We start from the raw sequence: 13,681 nt of genomic DNA on the forward strand, positions 1-13,681 counted from the left end.
TACAATCTACAGAAGTTCAAGTCCAATATCAACAAATATCTTCTTTCGTCTTCTCAACCTCCAACCCAAGCACGGTACTAAGTACTATAGGTTATAATACCTCTCGTGTTTGGGGTTCTCATAAAAAAAAAAAAAAAAAAAAAACTGGTGCCTCAATTTTTTGATGAAACGAATTATAAAAATTTGCGCCATTATTTTATTTGATTTGGTTTTAACTATTATTATTTTTATATAATTTTTAGATATACAGTATTATTCTTGTCAGTTGTCAGTTCATATCATTCCTAATGTAAGTAATTAAGTTAATTATTTAACGTGTAGTTTCAAATACCATACAATAATACCTATGCTGTATTAAAAATCAGTGTTGTTCATTTTAAAATACTCTATTCAAACATATAATGTGCTACATACATTCGATTTCCTTAGAAATGTTTGCCACTCAGAGAGTTTTTCTTATAGTCCATTTTGCGTTCCCTCTAAGAAACCAACAGTAATCTCCCTTCATACCAGTATCCAAGCAAACTTTGTATCGCTTTTCCATCGTAGATATGTTCTGATAAAATTGTCCTCCTTCCTCATCAATTACATCTCACAAATTATGAGGAAAAAAGTGAGACGGGAATAAAGAAAAGGTTAAAAGACATCTAGTAGCCCATATTTTTATAATAGTAAAGTTGATATCAGAAATTCATAATTATCTTCTTTCCTTCTTTCAAGAAATTCACGAAAACACTCTGTGACGTTTTAGGTATCCCTGTAGCTTCGTTTCAAATACATAATTTTTGAGGAGTTACTTTATTTGAGGCCAAATCAAAATTCCTTGTTTCAATGTGCAGCTGTTAAAGTGGGAAACACTTCCTTTAGGTAGCAGAATCTACTTCCTTCTCTATCCAGAGCCTTAACGAAATTCTTCATTAATCCAAACTTCATATGCAAAGGTGGAAGAAGAAGCTCTTTTGGTTCAACTAATGTAACATATTTTATATTTACTTCTCCCTGTTTAAAATTCCAACCTCTTTTCGCACTGCTGCAAAATACACTGCTCGACAAAATTAACAGAACATGTAGAAAACGTGGTGTAACTCGTGCAGCTTGGGATGAAGCAGGACAAAATTTGGAATGGTGATATGTTCGCTCGGATTTAAGTCTGCTGATCGTGCTGGCCACGGCGGTCGTTGGATATTTTCAGTTCCAAGATGTTCCTCCACCACTTGAACTCTATGGGCAGTGGCGTTGTCGTGCATGAAAAGAAAATCTGGGCCAACCGCACCCCTAAAAAGTCGCACATGGGGTTCGAGGATCTGTTCTCGGTACCTCTGTGCAGTTACGGTATCCATATCAAAAACCTGAAGAGAGGTGAAGCCGTTGATCATTTTTCCGCCCCACACGAGAACACCGCCTCCACCGTCCGTTTCTCTGATGTTGGAGGGATGGTACAGCATTTCTCGTTGTCTCCAGATGAAATAATGTCTAGAATCTGTTTGTACGCTAAAAATGGAATAATCAGAGAACAGAACTGTACCCCATTTGTCAGGGCTCCAAGTCTCATATTCATGACACCAGGTTCGACGAGCTCTGCGGTAGTTTGGGGTTAATGCGGTATAAATCACTGGCTTCCTTGCGTAGAGTCCACTTGAATTGAGATCTGTTCACAACATTGTTCTTAACACAGTCCTGTTGGAAATGTTTTCACCTGTGACAGCAACAACCTCAAGAGACAGTTAATGACACGACATCGTACGGTTCCGTCTTGCTGTTAGAGCCAGATAGCGGTCTGTTCTGGTTGACGTAGCGATCGGGCTACCTTGGCTAGCTCTTCTTGTAATGGTTTCTGTCTCTTGAAACTGCTTCCATTGTCCCGAGACAACATTGCGTGACACATTAAGCCAACGTGCCACCTTCGCCTCCGACCACGGCTTCAAGTCGTCCAACGGCCCGCCATCTCAAAGAATTATCTAAACGACGATGACTTGCCATCCTGGGTACTGAAGATGTGGCTATCCCACTGGGCAAGTCGGAAAAAAAAAAAAAAGAATGAAGTGATGTGGTTGCAATTCGTGTTTTTAAAGGCATGAATAATTTGAATAATGTGCGGCCTCTGTAAGGTAGTAGATCGATTCCTATTGGATACTCGGAATTTGCATGCTAGGATGCATATTTTTTCAGTTGCACAACTGTCTCACAAACAGAATATAACAGTATTTTGTGAAACCTCCCTGTAGACCAGTGGATAATCCAATTACCTTAAAATCACTACAGACATTCCAAGCAAAGTCACGGCACTTTACTCAATCAGTATCTTGGACATTCTTTCATATGTCTCTTTCAAGGGCGAAGGAGTAGAAATGATGGGAATGCATTTCCACTGTGCAGCAAAACTGCTTTTAAACTTTTTGAGGCATCAATATACTCTATTCTGTTCAATGCTCAGTCAAACATGACACCAAAGAAACATAATGTCTTCCACAAAGAAATATTTTGAAAACACTCTGTGACGTTTTCAACTACCGTTCAAGTAATTTCCACTGTTGCAATTTAAAACCCAGTAGTTCTGCTTTCTAGTTAGATCATATTAAATCGCAACTGTCATTGAACTCTTCGTGCTTAATTAAGTGCGGTGTGTTATAGTTTTCGAGCTGGTAATCCAAATCTGCTGAAATGAATGGTCCAGCAAAGTGCAAAACAAGAAACCAGAGGCACTATATTCAACACTCCTTTATTTCATGATTTGGAGTGGATCTGGTATCAGCAGGTCTTCATTTTGTGAAACAGGCGGTAACCCTTTCCGCGCAACCAATAGCAATTGGTTGTGTGGTTCTAGCCATATTGCTGCGACCCAGAACCAAGGAGTTCTATAAAAGGCAACAGCAAAAAGCATACTTTTAATTTTTCCAGTCAGTCACACCCTCAGATTTGCGGCAGGTAATACAGAACATATGTGGAGCCTAAGTATTGTCCTGTTCACCAACCTTGCAACCAAGATACAAAAGCTGCTTAGTAATACTGTAGATTTTCTTCCTCGGAGTTTTTGTCGTAAACTGTCAACACGTAGCAGAAACTGTCAGGATGGTTCTGACACTTATTCTGCTTCTGCTTAAGCATTTTAACAATGCAATGCTAAGCAAAACACGGAAGAAACAATGTGCAATCGATACTCAGATAAACTGCATACATACTCAAATTACAACTGTCATTCAGTTACTGAGAAAGGTGGGAAGCAGACAGACGAGGCTGAACATGTTAACCCTCCCTAACGTAACTGCCATCAATCAGTACATGTAACCATTATTATCTGCGGATAATACAACATATCAATGTCATATCTATTTCTCTAAATTGTGGTAAGATACATATATTATGTATAACACAAAAACTTGTACATATAGAACTTGTAACGTGCTGTGAAATTTTAAAAATTATTTTTGCAGTCAATTTTTACGCATAAAAACTGACTGCAAACAGTTAATATATTAATGAAATAAAAATCACGTTGGCCAGTGTAATTAACAACAGTTTTTTACCATTAGTTTTGCATACCACCAGGACCTTTATGAATACTTAGAATACACTTACCCACAGTTCATAACCACTCTATTGCATAAATCAATTATAGATTAAATGGATGGAAACTGTCATCTAGATTTATCCGCACTGTGGCGCTTCGATTTCATGACTACAAAAATTGTCTTCGAAAGCAGAACTTCCTCTGAATAAAAATTGCATATGTTTCACCTTGACCGTCGCAGGTATTCCTGATGAACTGAAATCACACAGTCCGCCTTTATCTGGAATATATCTCTTGGGGTCTCTGATAATCTGACAGTAAATTTGGTGTAACGAAGATCGTCACGGAAAAGTAAATCGTCGCTAAGCAACGATATGAGTCCTCAACTGGGTAAATAACGAGCAGATTATTTACGATTACGTGATTGGTGATTTTTAAATAAATAGTAAAACCTGACTTTAATAATATATTATTATTAGCCATATGGTGCAAGGAAGCCTGAGGGAGACTTTATGCTGCACCAGCCAAAAAAAAAAAAAAAATTTCTGAGTTACCCTGAGAGAGAGAGAAGTAGAAGGAAATCACATCACCAAGAAAGAGAAGAATGATGATATCCAGCTCAGGACCCTGGGTGTGCCAAGCCCATACTCACCAAATGTGAACCCCTATGGTTGCATATACAGTATGACTAATGGTAAGACTAATCCACGAAAAAGTGCTGTACTACGAAATACAAAAATATTAAATACTAAACTTTACTGCACTTATTGTGTGAATAAGAGCAAGAAAGCTTGAAATTTTTCTGTCTTATAGTAGCAGTGGAAAGTCTTATATTTAGTCTTGAAGAATTCTCGTGTACCCTCGCTGGAGTTTCAATTTACCCCTACTGCAATCGCTTATTAGACTAATAGGTGATGGCGAGGATTAAGTTAGGTTAATATAGTTAGGGAAATTAACTTCACGTGGTATAAGAATAGTTAATAAATATGTAATTAATCTTAGGTTAGTTATGTGTGGTAGGCGCCAAAGCAGCTAAGGCTGTGAGGCGTTATTATATTGTGTCTGTTATTGAGTATATTCATCGGTCGGTTTGTCGGTTTCTGGACTAAAAACCCGAGTTATTGGAAGAAAAAAGTAGACAACTTTCGCCCAAGACCGACTAACCCACGCTGTATAAAAAACCATAAAAACTACTTGCGCCACTGACGGTATTCCACCTCGTGCCAACCAGTGTGGGAGGATGGTGGATATAATCACTGGGATTATAACAACAGTGCTAATCGCCAGAGCTGAGGGTAAGGAAAATATATTTTAAAAAATCCTGGCTCTCAGGCATTCTGCTTTTTTACCTGATTAACTAATTAACTTGCTAATGTGCTGAGAGAGTTACATGATGTGGCTGTTCATAATGAATTAATTAAATGTAAATAACACGGATTAAATTACGTGACTTGTTTAATAGTGAATTTTACTGTGTAAAGAGTAAAATCTGTCCACTGGAAGTCAACTTGTTACATGCGTACGGACTGAATGACGAACACAGACTTTACGCATATGAAAACGCATCTAAAAAGTTTGTTTATGCTCAGTGAGAACCAATAAAAGAGAAGAGTACACAATTAATAATATACACAATACGAACAACACGCTTCTCTAGATCACTTTTATTTCTTTTTTTTTTTTTCTTTTAGATATTTAAATTCACTTTCTCAGTTATTTTTTTACAATGTGCAAATTAACATTGTAGGGTAAGCTGTAGTGCAGATAACACAGTGGTTACAATCACTATCCTCCCACCACTAGGTGGAAAAGCCCCGAGTTCGAATCCCATCAATGACATGGGGAAGTTTTATGGACTTTTTCACTCCGTGGTTGAGTTAGCTGGTTTCAGGAATAGATAATAAAGTCAATCCCCCGAAAATTCAGGTTTTTCGTCCAGAAAAACGGACAAAATCGACGGGAGAACACAAGCAATTTATGGAAATATTAAACGTGGGCAGATGAGTTGGTTCTCAGGTGGCACTAAAATGACAGAGGTTTTTTTTTTCCCCCTAAGCAATCGGCAATTACAACTTATTTGCGAAATGTTCCGACTACATAACTACTGTACTTGGTAAATAAACCCAATGTTTATTCCTTTGTTTTTCATTATATTATGGAAGTTAAAATGTTTTATAATACCGTATATTCATTACAGAACAGGCACTGAACAGGGATTGGCATTATCAAAGCATGTCCACAGTTTGTCGGCCATCCAAAATTCTACATTTCTTTCGAATTAACTGGCTTTAACTGGTTCAGCAGCGATTACAGTATTCATTACTCATCACTGTTTCTCTTCTCACCAGATAATCTTTCAGAATCACTCCTTTATGATCCCAGAATACAGTGAGTAACGCTTTCCAGGCTGATTGATGCTTGAGTACGGACTTTTTTTGGTCGAGGTGAGCCTGCATGGCGCTGCTCTGAACTTGCGTGTTGGCTTTCTGGTGTGTAATGGTGTACCTAGGATTCATATCCGTTCTCGGCGCCCATACCATCCAAGCACGGAACACACATTCGTAACTTTTGGTTCTTTGACCATGCACTTTTCGAAAGTGCAACTCCCCACTAACGATGGTATGCATTTAACCGATATTATTCTTGCACGCCATAGTCATTTCTTCAAGAGTAATTCGACGATTTTCTTGTATGAGTTCTTCCACGGCCACTTCGACTTCTAGTGTTACGTTATGATGTGCTTGCCCTGGTCAAGAAGAATCCTCAATATTTGTAATACAGTTCTTAAATTTACTCATTAGCCAACATTCTGCGATAAATTTCAGCAAGTTTTATTCCTTCTGCGTTTAACATCGGATTGCAGATCGCATCTCTTTCTTAATATCACTGAACAGTGCCGCCATCTTGAAAACGTACTGTTTCAAATAAACACCAACAGATGGTGCTATGTGGGCGCCGTATTACCAACACACTTCAATCAATAACACTGGTCAACAAAATGAAACTTTTTTTTTTTTTTTTTTTCATCAAATATGAAAGCACACTTTTCTAAACAGTTTTGCGCGCTGGTTTCAAATTATATTCGATCGAATATTGCGCGTGTGCAGTTTTAGTAATATGACTGCTGATAATACTAGTACAAGTTAATTAACATTTCATTACAAAACACATAAGATTGGTTACAGTTAAATTATCACTTTTACAGTTTAAACCATACACTTCACCCATATAGTGTGCTGTAAAATGATACAGCACACTAGTGTAAAAAAGATATGTATAATTTTTAAATGTTGTTCGGGTTATTTCCTTTAGTACACTTTTTCCGGAATTCTTTCAAGACATTGACTTAATTGACATTGTCTTGAAATAATCGTTTTTCTTACTCGCCACTCAATGTGCCAAGGTTTTCAGGAAAGAAAACTAAATGTGAATGCAAAAAATGACGTTTCAGAGACTTACGACATCCCGTTACATGCATCAAGCAGTTTCTGATCTCTGTATGCGGAATACCTGTAATTACCCAAAAGGTTTCCACAAAGCCAATATAAAACCTACCATGCTCTTAGTTCTAATACACTGAAGCATTTTTAAAAGCTTTCATCTTGCAAAAGTTTTCTGATTTGAGGTCCACAAAGATTCCCTCTTTCACTTTCGCCGTACTGTCCTTTGGAAATTTCTCACTTACAATTTCTCACTCACTTTGTATGTAATCAAATATTCACGAATTCATCTTACCCATTACTTTGACAAAACTCTTCATTAGGCGAAGTTTATGTAAAGGCGGAAAGAAACTCTTCATTGCATCCACTAATGAAACATATATGCTTCTACTCGTTCCTGGTTCATATGTGTTGCTTTGAGGCCATGTCTGATAGAACGGCTGTCCCGTAGGCATAGAAAACAATAATATTTTACGAACACTTCTTGCATGCCATTAACATGTCAAAACGTACATGTACGTTGAGGTCACAACAGATATTCCACTGATGTGTGCTGTATCAAATTGCTTCGAGCAGTATCTTCATGTTGTAAGGTTAAGACAAAACAAGAATGAACAGAATGAACCTTTAGACAAAATAAGAATGAACAGAATGAACCTTTAGACAAAATAAGAATGAACAGACTGGGCAACGGGGATGGATAGCTTAAAGTTCCGTTATGCAAGAGAACAGCTTTCAAACTTCACTGTGAGGGTTGTTGTTATTGTTGTGGGGTTTTAGGGGCATCAGCGACAAAGGCCATATTGCTCCGTCTATACTAGGGCTTGCATAAAACAGAGAAACTTCAAAACCCAGTTTAACCGAAGTTTACTCTTAAAACCGGTTTTAAAACCGATTTTATCAGACTTAGGGAAAATAATTAAAAGCTTATAACACAGGTATTTATTTTATCTTGGGTAGATTGTACAAATCGTAATCAAATCTTTTAAACAAAATCTATCGCCTCTTATAGTAAAAAAAATAAAAAAATTAAAATGCTCCAAAAAAGTAACCAGCTTGAGATTACACAAAATTACAAATTGTATTCAAATCCTTTGAATAAAAACTATCTTCTCGTATAGAAAACAAAAAAATAATAAGCCCTATAATAATAATAATAATAATAAATAAATAAAAATAATGTGAAAAAAACAGCTTGGGGAAATTACTTTACTATTAATAGCTCAGCTTTTTTTTCTGAAAATGATCCTTTAAAAAACACAGTATATTAAGCATTTTTCCTGATAGACTTGACCTTATTTTTGTGTTAAAGAGACCAGTGATCGAAAACACTCTCTCAGAAGACTGGACACTTGTTGGTTTAATGGTCAGCAGTGCTCTATAAACTTTCTCCAGCTTTTCACTTCTACTGCTAGTTGCCTCCAAAATTTTAAATTCTTTGCTGATTTCCAGTTTACTCGGATATTTTGATGGCTCTTCAGTTAATCTCTTTATTACACTATCATACTCTCGCATTACTACACTATCATACTCTCGCATGAGTGTATCTCCAACATCGGAACTAGACGAGTCTTTGTTTTCTTCTAAAAGAACAGTTCGTTTATTTTCAGTTTCTTCATTCAACGCTAAGACTCCTTCGGAATGTTTTGCAAATAATCTCTGATAAATCTCTTCAGCATGCATTTTCAAAACTTGCTTATTTGGAAAATCAAAAGTTCTTGAACCTGAATCTTCTTTCCTAAACCTTTTGGTGTTGTGTACATAGCTCAGCAAAGCCACAGTTTGGCAATTTCGTCTTGCATTGTAACGCTGCAAAAGGCTTTGGTGAAACTTTAAAGCAAATGGGTTTTCTGTTGTATCAAGCTTAGCAAGCAGAAATTCTATTGAAGACTCTGCTTTGAGTAAGTCTGTATCTTCTGAGGTTATAGCCTTCAGAATCATTTCAACTAGTCGCAAAGTTTCACATAGCAATTCAAGTGTTTTCCAGTCATCGTCAGACACAGCTTCAGATGACAGTACTGCACATAGAGCATTTGGAATGCAATTTTTCCATTTCAAAAATCTCTCAATCATATAGAATGTGCTATCCCATCTTGTCTTGCAATCTAATATAAGTTTATATTCTTTCCCATTAAATTTTGCTTTAACAAAATTTTGTAATATGTCATTTTTGGTAGGCGATTTTCGAAAAAGCTTGCAAATTTTTCTGACTTTGTTAATAGTTTGTGCAATATTGGCCATTGGATTGAAGAAATAAATGAGCTCATCGGTAAAGTCGGTTTGATAAATCATGCCTTGCTGTCTTTCTTCAGCTTCTTCATCATCACTACTTTCTTCATTATTTTCATTTTCTTCATTGTCTTTGCGAGACTCAGAGATTGTGGCACCATAATTGATTGCTTTTTCATAAAGTACATCTATAACTGACAGATGTATACAATGGGCTATATATTGTTGATGATTAGGCGTAATTTGCTTGCCAAACTTAATCATCATTGCTGCTCCATCGGTAGTGCAGGCAACAATATCCTCATCCACGTTCAAACCAAATTCCTTCAAGTGTCCATTCACAATTTGCTCAGTTCTTCTGCTACAAGTGAACCATTAATCTCAATAAGACCTAATGACCAACGATTGTCTTTTGAATGCACATTTATATTCATATACCTTTTATTTTGTATAGACGTATATTCGTCTAGAGTCAATGAATACCGTGCATCCAAAACCAATGATTTTTTGAAATGCTGAATGAGTTCTTCTTTCTTAGTTTTATAATAATTCAGAACCATATTTTTAATTCCATTCACTGAGGCTGGTGGTAATTTATCGTATTTATTTCTCTGAAGGTGAAGGCTTGATTGTATAAACTCACTCTTGGCAATTGAATTAAAAGAAAATCCAACTAAAGCAGCTAATTTTGAAATCTCTTCTTCCATAGATTTTTTAACGATAAAGTTTTCTAAAGTTCTTACCATTTTTACGGGGTTCACTGTTATCATGTTTAATGCCAAATCTGATGCATTTTCTTTAAATGCAACATCAAAGATGATGTAGATCCTCCAGACGACTTCATTATCTTCAGACATTTCGAACATTGTGCTTCATCTTTGCTTTTTCGAGCAAAATAATTCCATACGTTTGATTTCATCTTAGAAATATTAAGAGTAATAAATATTAATTAGTAGGAATTTATATCACCGACAATTTTAAATAAAAATATTGAAGATAACAAAAGCACAATACTATGCGTCACTCCCACAAGCACTGAATGAAGAATCTAAACGAGGCAAGTTTCAAAATTTTCACGAAGGAAATTTTTTATTTATTTACTTGCAATTTTTTTTTCCCCAATTAAATCTACTGTATTTTCAAAATGACATAAAAGCTAAATTTGGTGAAGCTGCTTTTTGGAGAACATTTGATCGCAAATTTAATAGGAATAAAGAAGCAAAAAAACTTTCTACGATTGAAATTTGATGTAATATTCAGCGAATCTGTTTCTAGTGGGTAACCATCAATAAGGTGCGTTGCATAACTTGCCTGGCGAACAAGACAGATGGAACGGAGAAATGTTGAGCATTTTCTTTTACGCTATCGCTCCGACTCACTCAGTCGTAAATGAATACACCTGCATCGTGCCATGATACAGGTGGGATGATAAAAGGTACCCCTCCTAGATTTGGGCCACTTGCCCATGAGATTCGTACTTAAACATAAAATAAAATAAAATAAAAAAACATGTTTAAAACATAAAGCAGTTGAACGATCCAGACAAACGAACAAACAAAAGAAAATGTGCGTAACAAAAAACTATATTCGAGGGCTGACTAAGAAAATATTCGAATCCGGTTTTAGAAGCTCGGTTTCGTTTTTAACAACTCAATATGAAAACCGATTTGCAAACCCTAAGACTCTATACTGTCTATAAACTGCGTGTTCTGTGGTCGATTTTCTGTTTGCTGGACAAAAAACCCGAGTTTCTGGGAGAAAAACCATGATATCCTCGCCTAAGACCGACTAACACAGCCACGTTGTGAAAAAGCCCATAAAAATTCCTCACATTATCGACGGGACTCGAACTCGGGTCTTTTCCACCCAGTGTGGGGAGGATGGCGATTCTACCAACTGTGCTACCCAAGAGGGCTCGCTGTGAGGGATTGATGAAGAGGTACCCGTCAGTTTCAGTTTGTGCACTTGTGTCAATTCCCATATGTAGTAGTAGTGGCACATGATGCAAGAAAGCAAGTGTAGGAGCTTATGCAGCATCAGCCAAAAAAAAAAAAAAAAATCACACCATTCCCTCCAAATGCCTGTCCAGTTCCTCCTTAAATTTATTTAACCTATCAACTTCTACAACGACAGATGGAAGTTTGTTCCAGCAATTAACCACCCGCTGGCTAAAGGCAAATTTCCGCACATCTATTCTACATCTGTCCTTTCTTAATTTGAACTTATGTCCCCGTAGGTTGGTAATCTGAACAAGTGGAAGGATCCCATCAGAATTCAGCGTGCTCAACCCATTCAAGGCCTTATAGACCTCAATCAGATCACCGCGCAGGTGCCTAGTCTCCAGCCACTGCAATTTGCAGAACTTAAGCCTCTCTTGGTAAGAGAATCCCTTCATTCCCCTCACCAATCGTGTTGCTCTTCTCTGTACACGCTCAAGCAAATCTACATCCTTCCTAAAATGAGGCCTCCAGACCTGTACGCAGTACTCAAGGCGTGGCCTGACCATTGCCTTATACAGAGGGACAATCACCTCCTTTTCCCTGCTAGCAAAATTCCTATATATCATTGACAAAACCCCATGACCCGCCCTAGCAGCCTGTCTGCACTGCTCAGAAAACTTCATATCTGACTGCACAATTACTCCCAGGTCTTTTTCATTTTCTACCACCTTAAGTGTAGTACCACACAGTTGGTACGTTTCTCTGGGGTTATTTCTACCCATATGCAGAACTTTGCATTTGTCAAGGTTGAACTTCAGTTGCCACTTCTTAGCCCATCTGCCCAAATTATCTAGATCCTGTTGCAGTAGCACACTGCCATTACTGTCATTAACAACCCTGCCAACCTTTGTGTCATCTGCAAACTTCGACATTAAGCCTGATATACCTTCATCAATATCATTGATAAATACACAAAACAACAGTGGACCCAACACCGAACCCTGTGGGACTCCACTAATAACATTAGTCCACGAAGAGCAGCACCCATTGATTACCACCCTCTGTCTTCTCCCACTTAACCATCCTTTTATCCATTGTAGCAACTTACCCTTAATACCATTCTGCTCCAATTTGTACAGTAGTCTTCCATGCGCAACAGTGTCAAAAGCTTTCCTGAAATCCAAGTATATGATATCAAAATTATTTTTTGCATCCAGTTCCTTTGTGACCACATCATAATAACCAATCAAATTTGTCAGACAAGACTTTCCCTTAACAAACCCATGCTGTGTTTGAGTTATCGCTGCAGTTTTGTCTAGATGATCCTGCAATGCATCTTTAACCAGCGACTCCATTATTTTACCCGGAACAGAAGTTAAACTAACTGGTCTGTAATTACTCGTGTCACCCTTCGATCCACCTTTGTGAATTGGGGACACATTTGCACATCTCCAGTCCGTGGGAACCTCCCCTGAGTCCAAGGATGCTCTCATAATTATGGCTAAGGGTTTGCTTAGTTGCTTTGCCGCCTCCTTTAAAATAACTGGATAGATCCCATCCACCCCAGGTGCCTTTCTTATGTTTAACTTCAACAATTTCTCCTCCACTTTGCTCTCAGTTATTACAAAATCATTAAGCACACTGCTACAATTTGATAACCTTCTTCCATTTTCCAATTGTAATAATTCCTCACGTGTGAATGTAGATGCAAAATACTCATTCAGTTTGTTTGCTATCTGAGCAGGATCATCAACAGTCGAACCATCGATGTCAAGTGGTCCAATCATATTCATCCCCTTCCTTTTAGAGTTTATATAAGTAAAGAAATCCTTGCTGTTTTTCTTAGCATCTTTTGCCAAAGATTTCTCGTAATCCGCCTTTGCCTGCCGAACCTCCTTTGTGACCTGATTACAGACTAGCTTATATCTGCCACAGGCTTCTGCGTCGCCTGATAATTTATATGCATCCCATGCATTTTTCTTCTCTGTCACGAGTCTCATTAGTTCATTTGATAACCATTTAGGCCTAAACCTTGAACGATATTTCTTAATCGGTATATAAAGTCTAGTAGCTTCCACGATTAATTCTTTGAATGCTTCCCACTTAGAATTTACTGTTTGTAACATCGTCAGTTGATCCCACTGTACAGAATTTAAAAACTGTCTGAGACCACTGTACTCCCCTTTACGGAAGCAAAAACCCTTTCCTTTACCCCTGACGGTAGTTACCTCTTTGAGTAAATCCCACTTCAGCACACTGTGATCACTGCCACCTAGTGGTTCCTTTATCTGCAAATTCTTAATACACGAATGATCACTGCTGGCAAAACTAGCTTCTTTTTCGACGGTGAGACACTGACGTTCGTTTTGACCAGTGTTTCTGTTTTGGTCTCAGTGTGAGAAGTTAATAATAATTTTCATGTTTCGTTATGTTAAGCGAACTTGGCTAAGCGAGGTACACTTGTACCTTCGTGAGCAAGCTCTGGGATGTTTGAAATGGTGTCACTTTACGTGTTGGAAAACTAAGATTTTCGGATTTCACATTGCCTTAAAGGAGAGAGAACT

The sequence above is a fragment of the Mastigoproctus giganteus genome, chromosome 6 (genome assembly GCF_048544385.1).
Source record: "Mastigoproctus giganteus isolate SK-2022 chromosome 6, ASM4854438v1, whole genome shotgun sequence".
Classification (NCBI taxonomy): Eukaryota; Metazoa; Arthropoda; class Arachnida; order Uropygi; family Thelyphonidae; genus Mastigoproctus; species Mastigoproctus giganteus.